Raw genomic sequence first — 12578 nt, 5'->3', positions numbered from 1 at the left:
TATTTATCTTAGACTTATTTCCTGATTCAACAAGCATGTGCTGGGGTGACCAGCCATCCCAGTTTGTCTGGGACTGTCCCGATTTTAGCACCAGAAGTCCTACATCTGGTAAACTCTTCCCTGGGATGAGAAAAGTCCCAGTTTTTAGTGACAGATACAGAAGGTTAGGGAAAAGGTACAAAATGCAAAGGTGACCACAAAAAAGAGGGGCTGAAGGTGATACTGGTTGTTGTACCAAATGGACCCAGGACTCCCCCAGTATCTGCTGCTGACGAGGACAACCGTGACCTCCGCGACCTGCGGTTAATGATCACGCATCACCTATTATCACACCACCCTGGTGATGACCTAAGTGCACTGTAACTGGGAGCACAGACATCTGCTCTGCCTGTGAGTTAACTATCATGCTGTGTATCTAGACAGTGCTAGTTTGATCTTGACGTGGTGAATATCGTGACCATATATTTTTTTAAGAGTTCAGATAATGAAAATGAGAATGATTACAATATCAATGCCAGCATGAACCAGACGCCACGGTTATTTGGAAAGCTAAGAGATTGTGTTATTTTAATGGCAGCTGGATAAGGGAGGTAAATCATCAAAAAGGGCATACTGCACCAAATGGAGAGAAGAATTTGGGAGTGAGCATGGTGGACAAAGGAATGTAAAAGATGATTCTCACAGGTCCTCAAGGAAACAGGCAAGTAATTCTAAATTAATCAAAAGAGGTTTTTTGGGTTTTTTTTTTTTTTTTGGTCTCCCCCAAAGACCTCAATTCTCAATTGAAAATAGTGGCTGCTTGGGGCACCTGGGTGGCTCAGTCGGTTGAGCATCCAACTCGTGGTTTCAGCTTAGGTCATGATCCCAGGGTTGTGGGATGGAGCCCTGGATCAGGCTCTGAGCTGAGTGTGGAGCCTGCTTGGGATTCTCTCTTTCTCTCCCTCTGCCCCCTCTCCCCCTCAAATTAAAAAAAAAAAAAATAGTGGCTGCTGAATTAGCATGGGCGTACCATATGAATGAATATATTGCTCCTTTGATTGTTCTATGACACCGAGTAAAGTTACATTTCCTCATTCAGAGGCTGTACCTGAAATATCCTGTGGGTGAACCACAGATACAATTTTGATAACAGATGTGTTGCCCCTTTACAGGGCAACAATCATGCTTTCCATAGTATACAGAGGACTGAGTCCAACCATGGCAATAAAGAAAGGTTCTCCTACCTCTTAAGCACTTTGATTTGAAAAGTGGAGTTTCAAATGGTCTTTTTGATTTCCGGGAAGATTTTAATGAAACTTCAGGAAAAAAATTTTAAATGTTGATGATATACAAAGGAAGCACTGCTTCCCTGCACATTTGACAGACGGTGCGAATGTCAATTTTTGCAAATTCTGTTCAGGCTATGAACCATTACCAAAGAAAATGAAAAGGTCTTACCTGCTGAATGTCCTGCACACATGGGTAATGGAGTGTGGTTTGCTTCCTGTGATATTGAGGCTTTCCCAATGAAAGGTTTGGTTATTTCTCAGTTTCTTCAAAATATGCAAAAGCACTTAATGAGCTATTTGATGTTCTAGAAGTGGAAGGAGACGGTCTCCTTTACACATATGTGCCTATGAGAGGGCTGTCATCGCCGCCAGTCATGGAAGAGATCTTAAAAAGTTAGGCTACCATCAAATCATATTTTCAAAGTGTAGGACAAGAAGAATGTCCTCTAATCTGAAAACATATTGAGAATGAGAATGGAGAAAAGGATTGCATTCAAGTGGAAATTTACAAATGGTTCTTTCCAAAACTGATGATCTTTGAAGAGGCCAGAAGGATCCTGAAAAAGGATGAACTGACAGCACCTGAGGTGTTCAATGTTCTGTGTAGGAAATAACAAAAACTCATGTAATAAAAAATGACTCAGTTTTGGGGAAGTAAAACAAAATGTCACTGGAAGAGGACAACCAATTTAAACAGGACTTTCTCACTTCTTTACTAAGACTGGAATTTGTAATCCAACTTTAATATCATAAGCTCAAATATCTCTGCTTTAAAACCATTTTCACACACAGAGAAGGAGAGAGAGATTACAAAATTACATTTTGTAATTGTATGACACGCAGGGTGCTTCAAAAATGTTTAAAAAGGATGCAACTTTAGGTGTTGAATTTATTGATGCAAAGGGGCTGACAGAACAGCTGGTCTACAAAACCAGCCTACAGATACAAAGAGGATGGGCATTTTTGGAGAGCTGGAAGCTAATCCCTATAAGTCTAAAAACCTGCTGTTGTTAGTAAGATCTAAAGTATTCCATGCTCAAATAATTTCGTTGAGAGGATCGGTACCTTGATGCCATCACACTGGACTGACAGCACGCATTAGTGTAATGTGGGCTTAATAAATGCAGCACTACAAGTCAAAGCATATGATGTTTGGCCATACCTAGTTAGACCACTACATAAAAGAAGGGTTTCCTAAAGGCTGCCGCAAGAAAACAGAAAGAGGTAAAAATATCCACTGCATCATAGGACAGAAATATCATTGCTATTTTTAGTTAAATATTGGTAATATGTTTAATTAGTCCTACTGTACTTACATTCTCCTCTTAAAAAGTCTTACATGCATGTATCTTTTTTTTTTAATACTTTATTTTTGTCGAGTAGTTTTAGGTTCATAGCAAAATTGAAGGGAAAGTACTGAGATTTCCCATATACCCCCCCCAACTCTCCACCCCCACTGCATAGCCTTCCTGCCCCCCCATCACCATCTCCACCAGAGTGTACATTTGTTAAACTAACGAACCTACCTTAACACATCATAATCAGCCAAAGTCCTTAGTTTACATTTGTGTTTCCTCTTGATGTGGTACATTCTAGGGGTTTGGACAAACGCATAATGACATGTGTCCATCGTTATAGTATCACACATGGTATTTCCACTGCCTGAAAATCATCTCTGCTTCATCTATTTCTCCCTGCCCCGCCCCCCACCCCACCCCCAACTCCTGGCAGGCGTTTTTTACTGTCTCCATACTTCTGCCTTTTATAAATTATCATAGAAGAATGCCCTGGAATCGTACCATATGCAGCCTTTTACATGTATGTATCTTAATACAAATTTTAAGTATCCAATAATGAGTTAAAATAAATTGCTGTATCAGAGAATAAAAACATTATATAACTATTTTTGTATTTCTCACAAAGTAGTCCTACTACTATTAATTGCCATTAATAATCCTATTGTTCTGTCTAAATAATAGCATTTATGTAACAAAAGTAATATAGGATATATCATTTCCAGTAAATACCGATTTTTCATATTTCATATTTATGATTCTAATAAATGATTTCAAATAAGCTATTTTTCATATTTCTATGTTAAAGTAATACATACACACGTATAATTATTTTTTACAGATTATCACGGGTTGAGGAGTCTGGTACGGCTGGGCCCCAACGTGGCTCTCTAAAACTGCTCACGAGAACACACATCCCACCTCCTCCTCGCCTGAGTTCCGTTTAACGCTAGCGATGCAGAGCCTACCAAGACCCGGCCGCCATCCCCAAGAGGCTCACAGTGGCGAGGAAGCCAGACCCGTAACAGGCCGGCCGAGAGCCAGGCCGAAGGTGCCAGGACGGAGGTGGCCCAGGTAACTCGGCCCCAAAGAGGCCCTCTGGGAAGGCTGCCTGGAGGTGGCGGGGCCGGACCTTGGGTCGCGGGCGTGGGAGGAGCGGAGGAGCGCGGCACCCCGGCCTCTCCGGGCGGGAGGGCGGCCCGAACGGACTCGCGCGGCCGGGTCTCCCTCCCCGCCCTGCCATCCCCCGGCGCCCCGGGTCCCTCGGGCCATCCTTTGCCGGGCTCCGCGCGGGTCGGAAGCCAAAGCCGGAAGGGCCGTCCTGCGGCGGGGCGTCCTCTCCCGTCGCCAGCGCGGCCGCCGACCTCGTCGCCAGCAAGCCCGGGGCCCCGCCGCCCTCCCGCTGAGTCAGCCGGTGAGTCAGCGCCCCCTGACCGCGCCGCGTCTGGGCCGGGGTGAGGGCCGCAGGGCGGGGGCGGGGAGGGGAGGGAGGTAGAGAGGAGGCGGGAAGGAGGGCGGCGGGGAGGGGAGGGAGGGGGGAGGAGGGCGGCGGGGGAGGAGGGAGGGGGGAGGAAGGTGGCGGGAGGGGAAGGGGGGAGAGGGAGGGAGGGGAAGGGAGGAGAAGAGGATGGGGAGGAGGAAGGAGGGGGAAAGGGTGGAGGGAAGGAGGAAAGGAGGGAGAGAGGGAAGGGAGGAAGGGCAATGTCCAAAGCAAGGGTTCGCCACCTTTGGCCTGCCGGCCAAATCTGGCCTGCCTTGTTCTCGTTCAGCTCAGGAACCAAGAATGGATTGTACATTTTGTTATTGTTGAAAAATACCACCAGATTAGTATTTTGTAACAAGTGAAAATTATATAAAATTCAAATGTCAAATTTCAGCGTCCATGAAAAGTTGTACTGGAACAGCAACGCTCATGTGTTACATCTGTCCATGACTGCTTTCAGGACATTGGTACTGGGCAATTATGACAGACTGTATGGCCCCCAAAGCCTTAAGTGTTTACTAGGTCTACCTTTACACGCTTGCGGTCCACATTCCAGGGGTGCTCAAGGCCCTGGCTGTTAATTAAGGCAACACTGTCCTTTGAGAGCACATTCTGGGGCGGGGGTGGGGGATTCCCACCCTGGGGAGCCATTCCAGCCCTCTAAGCCTTACCCCAGTGTTTGTCCACCCAGCAGGAGAGCCTTTCACCGGCCTCAGGCCACCTTCTGTCCTCGCTGAACTTGCTGTGCCCTGGGGCAGGGGCCTCCTCCCTGCAGCCTGGGGACCCAGGATTCTTCTGTACAGTCTTTCAGAGCTCTACCCTATGTGGTGTGATGGGGTCCCCTGGGACCACACGCTTGCTTGGAGCTAAGCCTTGTGCTCCTGGTTACCCATTAACCAGCTTAGTCCTTACACAAGGTTTCAGGGAAGTCAGGCCTGCACATTTATTGCCTTGTTGCTCCCAGGAACTCTGACAAGCCCCATCACCTTCAGCCTGCGGCTGACTGTCTTGGTGATCCAGGTTCTGGCTTTAGGCCAGTTGTGGCTTAAGGCAGTGTTTTTGCAATTTTTTTTTTTTTTTAAACCTCCGTCCTCAGTAAGAAATACATTTTACATTGCAGCAAAGTTTCACAAAAAGGTTAAGTTTCACCTATTACAGGTGATTACTCCTACCATCGTCTGTTCCTCTCTTCTGTTTTTTTACAAATGACGATCATCATGGGGTGCCTGGGTGGCGCAGTCAGCCAAGTGTCCAACTCTTGATTTCGGCTCAGGTCATGATCATGCTGTTGGCAGGTTCAAGCCCCACATCAGGCTCTGTGCTGACAGCAAAGCCTGCTTGGGATTCTGTCTCCTGTCTCCCTCTCTCTCTCTCTGCCCCTCCCCTGCTTTCTCTCTTTCTCTCTCAAAAATAAATAAACATTTAAATAATAAATTAAAAAATAAAAACGAGCATGAAACACTAAACTGATTTTATGACTCACTCATAGGGTGCAAGCTGCAATACGAAAGACGTGTTTGATGGTATCCAGACATAGCTGTCTTTTCTCTTTTTCAGCACAAAGCACAGCAGCAGAAAAGGCCTCCTTCACCTGTTGGCAGAGGCTTCCTGGCTCTCAGTCTTCATGACTCCCCTAGATGCCCTTGACCTAAGAGAGAGCTCTCAACTTCCATCTATTGAACAATAAATACACATATCTGTTTGTTTCTACCTGACGTGCATTTACCTGGGGGTGGGAGAGGAGGGGAGGAATGGGGACAAGGACTTGCTCTTCACTCTACCTGAGTGCTGTTTGAATTCTGTCACATATGTATTAATTTAAATTTTTTATTTAAAATCATTTCAAGTTGGGGCACCTGGGTGGCTCAGTCAGTTAAGCCGTGGCTCTTAATTTTGGCTTAGAAATGTCACGTTTTCAGATCAAGCCCCTTGTGTCGGGCTGTGTGCTGATAGGGGAGCCTGCTTGGGATTCTCTCTGTCCCTCCCCTACTCTTGACCAAGGGCTCTTGAGCAAGTGGGGTCTTTCTCTCTCTCTCAAAATAAACAAAAAGAAAATAAAACTACATTAAAAAAAATAACATTTCAAAATAAAAATAAAAACATTTCAAGCCTACAAAAAGGTGTCCGGAACACATGTAACAGTGCTGTACTCACCACCAAGTTCATGCATTCTATCTTCCTCTCACTCCATCCTCCCCCCCCACCCCCCCACCCCCCACCTGAGGAGGGTGACCTGAGGAGGGTAACCTCCTCAGGTCACCCTCAGCATTCCACCCCCCCCACCCCCCCCAACCCCCCCAGTGAAGGAAGCCTCAGAATACTTAACATTCCCAGCAGTGGGCAGTGCTGACAACTGATCATGTCAGAAGTTTAGTTGGAAGTTATTTGCAATTCTGTAGTCTGTCCCCTCTTGACAGTGGCTACCAGCATGCAGTCTTTTCTATTTTGAAAATTTAGACTTACAAAAAAAAGTTGCCAGTATAGCACCCTTTGCTCAGACTGCCCTCATGTTAACGTCTCATCTAACCACAGTGGAAGGACCAGAGCCAGGGGGTTAATGGTGATCTAATACTAGGAATTCATCTACTAATCTGACTTGAATTTTGCCAAGTGTCCCATGAGCATCCCGTTTCTAGTCCAGGATCCCATTCAGAATCCCACATGGCATATAGCAGTCCTGTCACCTTCATCTTCAATCTGGAATAGTTCCTCAATCTTTCCTTGCCACTGCAACACTCTGGCGGGTTATTTTGTAGGACAAACCTCACTGTTTTCTCCTTACTAGACTGAAGTTAAGCATTTTTAGGAAAAAATACCGCAGAAGTGATGTCCCCTTCTCAGGATGCCATATCTGCTGGTGTTGATGTGTCTAATTACTGGTCATAATAATTTTGATCATTTGGTAAAACTGGTGTCTTCCTGAGGTTTCTCTGTTACAAAGTTACTGTTTTCCTTTGTAATTAATCAACATCCTGGGGGGAGATACTCTATGAGCATATAAATACCCTGTCCTCTTCATCCTTTTTCTTTTTATAAATTTTTTTTAACGTTTATTTATTTTTGAGACAGAGAGACAGAGCGTGAACGGGGGAGGGTCAGAGAGAGGGAGACACAGAATCTGAAACAGGCTCCAGGCTCTGAGTGGTCAGCACAGAGCCCGACGCGGGGCTCGAACTCACGGACCGTGAGATCATGACCTGAGCTGAAGTCGGACGCTTAACCGACTGAGCCACCCAGGCGCCCCACTTCATCCTTTTTCCTACTAACTTTAGTATCCCCTGATTCTTGTTTGCAGTGGCTATTACTGTGGTTTTTACCAAATAGTGATTTTTCTATTTCCACTGTTCTTTCTACATTAATGGGAATTCTGCTGTAAAAAGGAACTGTAGCTTTCCCCCATTTATGTAGTCCATTATTATTATTTTTTTTAATTGCAAGCCAAACTGTATCCAGCTTTATTAAAGACACCTTTCATAAACAACCATGGTATTTCAGGCAGGACGTGGGGAGACAGTCATTAACAGCATACAACATTCAGACTCCCTTCTTCAATGGACTACCCAAATCAGAACGCCTCTCTGCAACCCTGTGAAGTCTTCATCTGGTGCTCTGAACATCAGAGTGAGGGCTGACATTTCACATCTAGCATGTTGTTTAACAACTTTTCACAAGCCGACCCCGACTTTCAGGAAATGAAATGAAAATGACAGAATTATCAATCTTAAGACCCACAAACTAAAAAAGGAACTCTTTTAATGGATACCATCTCCATGGTAATACTGGAAAGTCCAGATTGCCTGACACACTGGGAACCATTGCTTGGGGTCCCATTGAAGTTGAAGGTGGAGAGGGGGAAGAGGGCATAAAAAATGAATTTTATTTATTTAAAAAAATTTTTTTTCAACGTTTATTTATTTTTGGGACAGAAAGAGACAGAGCATGAACGGGGGAGGGGCAGAGAGAGAGGGAGACACAGAATCGGAAACAGGCTCCAGGCTCTGAGCCATCAGCCCAGAGCCCGACGCGGGGCTCGAACTCACGGACCGCGAGATCGTGACCTGGCTGAAGTCGGACGCTCAACCGACTGCCCCACCCAGGCACCCCTGAATTTTAGTTTTTCCACACCACAAGGCGTCTGTGCCAAGGTGGCTTACATGTGTCAACATCAAGGAATCCCTCCTCCCGGGAACCAAGAGGAAGTTTCTCAAAACTAAAAGGGAAAAGTGTTTTTCTTCCTGTATCAATCTAATTTTGGAGGTATTTATTACTGACATAAGCCTTTCCCCCAAAACAACAATGACGTGTTCTGTGTGCTAACAACATAGCTTTAAAAAAAATAAGCAAAATTCTGCATTTTTATAAAACTTGGTAAAAAATAGTATTTCAAACTATAGTCGCCAGAAGTACACAGTAATAAAAAATGCACACACGTCACTTGGCATCTCCTAATCCATTATTTTTATAGCTTTAGGGATAGTGTCTTGAATTTTCATTTCATTCTGTGGGTTATAATCCATTATTACTATTTTTCGCTCAAATTGTACCAGGTCTGGCTATAGAGAGCTCCTCTGAGTTGGCCCCTGTGTTCTTTGATCTATCTCCATCCTTCTTTGAGCACTTCCTTACTGCTTGGCACAACATGTTCCAGGCTCATTGGGGACTTTTCCTGCCATAGCCCTAGAATCTCTAGGAGCCCCGGTTTGTTACACTGAAGAATGGTATTCAGAAAGCAGGATCTAGGCACAAATCAGATTTAACTTGGTTAAATGAAAATGCAAACCTGAACTGGCCTTTGGAACAGCTTCGGAAGGAGAGGGCAAACCGTGCAGGGTCGAGGGGAGAAGGGGGGACACAAACAGATACTGAGGTTGAGAGAGAGCCCAGAGCAGAGTCAGCCAAGGCAGGGAGCTCAATCCTTGGCTGGGAGCACCTGTGGGAAGCATGGCCTCGATGCAAATAAAAGGAAGGATTCAGAAGGACACCATCAACAAAACAAGAAAAGGCAACCTGCTGAATGGGAGAAGATAGTTGCAAATGATATATCCGATAAAGGATTAATATTCAAAGTATATGAGGAACTTATATAACCCAACACCAAAAACCTAAATCATCTGATTAGAAATATACAGAGAACCTGAACAGACATTTCTCCAAAGAAAAATACAGATGACTAACAGACACATGAAAAAGTGTTCAACATCACTCATTATCAGGGAAATGCAAATCAAAACCACAGTGAGCTATCACCGCCTTTCTGAGGCTAAAATCAAAAACACAAGAGACAACAAGTGTTGGCAAAGATGTGGAGAAAAAGGAAGCCTCATGCACGGTTGGTGGAAAGGAAATTGGTGCAGCCGTTGTGGAAAACAGTGTGGAGTTTCCTCAAAAAACTAAAATAGGATTACCAGGGGCATCTGGGTGGCTCAGTCTGTTAAGTGTCTGATTCTTGGTTTCAGCTCGGGCCATAATCTTACATTTCGTGGATTCAAGCCCTCCATCGGGCTCTGCACTGTGAGTGTAGAGCCTGCTTGGGATTCTCTCTCTCCCTCTTCCTCACTCTGTCTCTCTCAAAATGAATAAACTTAAAAAAATTTTTTTTTAAATAGGATTATCATATGCTCCAGTATTTCCACTACTGGGTATTTACCCAAAGAAAACGAAAACACTAATTCAAAAAGATACATGCATCCCTATGTTTATTGTAGCATTATTTACAATAGCCAAGATATGGAAGCATCCCAAGTGTCCATGGATAGATGAATGGATAAAGAAGATGGGGTATATACACAATGGAATATTAGTCAGCCATAAAAAAGAATGAAATCTTGCCATTTGCAACAACATGGATGGATCTAAAGGGTATTATGCCAAGTGAAGGAAGTCAGAGAAAGACAAATAAGATAGATTTTACTTATGTGTGGAATCTAAAAAAACAAACCAAAATACAGGGAACAACTTTATGGTTGCTGGGGGTGGGGTGGGCAAAATGGGTGAAGAGGAGTGGGAGATACAGACTTCCACTTATGAAATGAATAAGTCATGGGAATAACAGGTACAGCGTAGAGAATATCCTCAATGGTCCTGTAACGGTGTGCATGGTGATGGATGGCAGCTACACTTGTGAGCATACATGGGGACTTACAGAATCACCATGTTGTACATCTGAAACTAAAGTAACATGTGTATCAACTACACGCCAATTAAAAACAAGGAACAGTGAGTTCCAGGCAGAGCTTGTACACCTGGGGCCTGGAGTTGGGAGGGAGAGGATGACTTTTATTTTCTCCCTTGCATCAGTACTCTTATGAATTTTTTAAAAAGTAGTATAGAAAAGACCTACTTTCCATTTTTTTTTCTTTACCAGAGGCTATATGCATCTATTTTCTCACATTGAAGAACAATGCAGGGGATGTGGTTGGACCGTTGCAGTGGGGTTCACCCAGCCGCAAATGGGTCTTTGCGGGGGGGCCAGCTGCGTTGGCGGTCCCAAATCCTTGGGGCTCAGAGGGAGTGCGGATTATTTTTTTAAGTTTATTTACTTATTTTGAGAGAAAAGGCATGCCCATGTTTGGGAGGGGCAGAGAGAGACAGAGAGAGAGGGGGTGGGGGAGAGAATCACAAGCAGGCTCCACACTGTCAGCGCAGAGCCCAATGTAGGGCTTGAACCCTACGAACTGTGAGGCCATGATCTGAGCTGAAATCAAGAGTCAGATGCTTAACTGCTTAACCGACTGAGCCACCGGGGCACTGTGGGAGTGTGGCTTTTAAACTCTGTTGCATGTTACCCACTATAAGAAGTACAGTTTACAACATGTCCTAACATATAGACACATATGCAACCTGAAATTTCATGACGCAATATCCATTCCTTGTTATGGATGACGCAAGCTGCTTTCAATTCCTTGCAGGTTATTTCCCCGCTAGTTTGATTTCACAACGTACTAAAGAATGGATTGGGACCTGCAGTTTGAAAACCACCCCTCCAGGCCAACCTCTTATCATGTAAATGGGGAAACTTGGCCCTAAGAAGGGAACTGAGTGCCCCAAATGCTATGGCTTTTCAAGATGAACTTTTTACTTATGACATTTACTTATGACTTGTCACACAACGCTACATTTTTATAGCTATTGAGGAAAACAGGTCTGAGTAATGAGAGCAGATTTTTTAAGTGTCAAGAGCTGGATGAAATTAGACTAAGGGTCTTGAACCAGAGACTTCCTGCCCTTATTCAATAGCCCCCAATTCCTAACGTTGGAGACCATAGGCTCTTTGCAATAAAATAAATGTTTTGTCCTTCATCAGTCCATTCACCACTGACTCAGCAAAAGCTCTGAGAAGGTAGTAGGCAGAGGCGGGCATGCAAGATGAAGGTGTGAGTGCCTTGTGCTCAGGGTGCTCTCAGTTTCGCTGGGCGGCAGATAGACGAACAGCCCAGCTGAGCAGACAGAGAGGACCTTGCAGTAAGAAGTGTACCCGGGGTGGGTGGGGCTACTGAGGACAGCATGGGAGCTGTCAGTCTGGTTGGAGGGGGTTGTGACCTAGGAGAGTCACCTTCCTAGGCCTCAGCATCCTCCCCTGTATGGGGAAGGCACGACCTGCATCACCTGCATCGGTGAGCTGTAGTGGGCCCTGGGAGCTCCCAGCACGGGCAGGCCAGGAGGGCCTTAGCAGAGCATGGCAGGGAGGCTGGCAGAATGAGTAGGAGGAGGGGAGAAGGCACTCTTTGGTGGACCCACAGGCCTGAGAGGACCTGCCATGACCCCGAGGTGGGGCAGGTTGAGGATATGGGGCCTGGAGTGCAGGGTGTGACGGGAATGACGAGGAGGGGCCCCATGATGGAGGCTTTTTCTGTCTGCCACCCATTGGAGTCAAAATTTCATCCTATGGCCAACAGGGGCCAGGGATGTGCTCTGAGAAGCGGTATTTGTATGGCGAGATTTGTATCCTTTACACTGACTCCTGTAACCATAGGAGACTGGTGGTGCTTGGAAGATCCTGTAACCACAGAATCTGACACTGTGGTGCTTGGAAGACACGCTGTGAGGTGACCCAGGTATAGAAAAGGGAAGCTGCAGTTTCTATTGCACTGCTGACAGCAAGAGCAGGTGGGCCGAGGCACGAAGGTGGCTTTGTACCCCCCCACACCCACTTGGGGTGCAGGGACTGTGGGCGCTTTTCTAACTAAAGACATGGCCCTGACATCAGAGAGAGTTCTCCAACCCTCTGTGCTGAGAAACTGCCCTGGAGAATCTCACTGGCCTGAGCCTGGGAACTAAGTCCCTGACACTGTCAAGGCACTTGAGCACGACGTGAGGTGCCACGGTGAAAAGACATATAGCACACTGAACTGCACACACCTGGGTTCGAATTGCACCTCCCCCATGTACAAATTAAGTGACTTTAGGAAAGTTGGTTAACTTTGCCCTGGACTACATATAGTTTCCTCATTGTCCAGTGGAGAGAGGACATAAGTGTGGATGAGTTAACGTGTTTGAAATCTGTTGTAAATCCCCAATGAGCAGTCACTCTTT

At 45.5% G+C, this 12578-nt stretch overlaps 1 long non-coding RNA gene across 1 annotated transcript; it reads left to right on the top strand.

Annotated features, from left to right (window-relative positions):
• Positions 1–3036: 3036 nt before the first annotated feature.
• LOC125171803 (uncharacterized) lies at positions 3037–5756 on the top strand. The gene is made up of 3 exons (XR_007154423.1): positions 3037–3086; positions 3405–3977; positions 5604–5756. It is a non-coding gene; the product is annotated as an uncharacterized LOC125171803 (long non-coding RNA).
• Positions 5757–12578: the final 6822 nt, after the last annotated feature.

The sequence above is a fragment of the Prionailurus viverrinus genome, chromosome C1 (genome assembly GCF_022837055.1).
Source record: "Prionailurus viverrinus isolate Anna chromosome C1, UM_Priviv_1.0, whole genome shotgun sequence".
NCBI classification, from domain to species: domain Eukaryota; kingdom Metazoa; phylum Chordata; class Mammalia; order Carnivora; family Felidae; genus Prionailurus; species Prionailurus viverrinus.
The sequence above is the reverse complement of the archived record's forward strand: the minus strand, read 5'-3'. Positions and strand labels throughout refer to the sequence as shown.